The following is a 1,626-nucleotide window of genomic DNA, read 5'->3' as shown; positions in this document are numbered from 1 at the left end:
AGAGAGAGAGAGAGAGAGAGAGAGAGAGAGAGAGAGAGAGAGAGAGAGAGGGAATGAATGAATGAATGGGTGGGTGGATATACATATACATATATATATATGCATGTGCGCATGCCTCCAGGGAGTTACAGTTCTGAAAAGGTGCAGTGTGGGGGAGGAATACCCACCACCAGTTCAGGATAGAGTAGACACAGGGGCCTGGAGGGCCTTACCTAACTGCCACACCCTGAAACAGACTGACTGACAGGATCTGCAAAATGGCCTTGTCTGATAAGAGGTGCAGTAGGCCATCACAGGGCGCCTCCCTCTTTCCCTCCTGCCCACAGTTCCTTATTTCCTGCTGGCAGCACATGCTGCAAGGCTTCTTCTGCCATCTTTCATGCTGTGAGGAAGAAGGCAGTGCCCTTGTGAGGGCAGAGCTGGCGGGGTCAAGCCCTGTCATCATTAAGGAAGCGCCAAAGAGAGGGACACCATGGGGCGCTTGGAAGGTGGGCAAAACCTCCTGTGAGCTCTGAAACCTCCGGCCTGCCCCGCCCGAAGGTGGGGTCGTCTTCACTGCGCGTGCGCCAGGCTGCGCGGCCAGGGACCGCTGCCAAGGAAGGACTGCCCTCCACAGACAGAACCCCTGTGGTTTAAGGACTTTCACAAATTAATAAAAAACTTAAGTGGTCCAAATCCAGGGGCCAAGCTGAGCATCACTAAGTCGTCTAGAGGGGTGATAGGCATGTAGCCCACCTATGTTCCCTCAGTGCCACCTCTAGAGAGACTACCCGCTCCCGGATCTGCCGAGCCGAGGCCCATCCGCAAGCTCGTCACTCCGGGAACACCTAGGTCCCGCCTGGGTGTCCACGAGAAGGATCCTCGCGGGCCCACGGGCCAGGAGGACAGGTCTGGCTCGGTCACAGCCTGGGTCGTAGCACCACAGACCCCTTTGTCACCTGCGCGGGTCGCGAGCGGGCAGCGGAAAATAGGGACGCGCACACGCACGCGCACGCCTGTGCAGTACTTCGCGCATGCGCACCTCCCGTTAGCCGCAAGAGTCCCCAGCGCGCGCACCGAGCGCGCACGCGCACTCGTACACAAAGCCAGCGCCGCGCGCCCCCGGCCGCCCCGCCCCCGCCCCCCCTCCCCGCCCGCAGCCGGAAATGGGCGCGCGCGGCCTTACCCAGCGGCAGGCCCTTGTTGAGCAAGTGCGAGCTGCCCATTGAAAGGCGCGGGTGGCCGCGGGCCCCGATGAATCCCGCGCTCTCCGCCGCCGCGAGCCCCGCGCCTGGGGCGGCTTCGGCGCAGTCTGCTATTCCGCCCGGCCGCCTGCGCCCGGCCACCGCCGTGCCGAGCCGCCACCGCGCCGCCAGCCGCGCTCCGACCGACGAGCGGGCGGGGACACGCGGCGCGCGCGCGCGGGCGTGGCCTCGGTTGGTCTGCTGTTTGCCGGCAAGGCGGCACGCTGGACGTACGCGGGCGGCTTAGGGGCCCAGCTGCCCGCCGGCCCGGCGCTCGGCCCCCACCCTCCGCGCCCCTCCCAGGCTGGATTCCCTTCCTGGACACGCCCCCAGCTGTACCCGCCCCGGCCTCCCCTCCCCTGCGCGTACCCGGGACTGCGCCCCTGCCACTCCTTGGCGCGGT

The 1,626-nt window shown here is 65.3% G+C and overlaps 1 protein-coding gene across 2 annotated transcripts in view; it reads right to left on the bottom strand.

Annotated features, from left to right (window-relative positions):
* The window catches only part of Ctbp1 (C-terminal binding protein 1), a 28,579-nt gene extending 27,188 nt beyond the window's left edge, over positions 1-1,391 (bottom strand). For both annotated transcript variants that reach the window (XM_028758070.1, XM_028758071.1), the window contains exon 1: positions 1,166-1,391. The gene's annotated coding sequence lies outside the window, so the exon portion shown is untranslated. The remainder of the gene's footprint in view (positions 1-1,165) is intronic.
* Between the last annotated feature and the right edge of the window lie 235 nt (positions 1,392-1,626).

The sequence above is a fragment of the Grammomys surdaster genome, unplaced genomic scaffold, assembly GCF_004785775.1.
Source record: "Grammomys surdaster isolate TR1022 unplaced genomic scaffold, NIH_TR_1.0 126187, whole genome shotgun sequence".
In the NCBI taxonomy this organism is placed as follows: Eukaryota; Metazoa; Chordata; class Mammalia; order Rodentia; family Muridae; genus Grammomys; species Grammomys surdaster.
The sequence above is the reverse complement of the archived record's forward strand: the minus strand, read 5'-3'. Positions and strand labels throughout refer to the sequence as shown.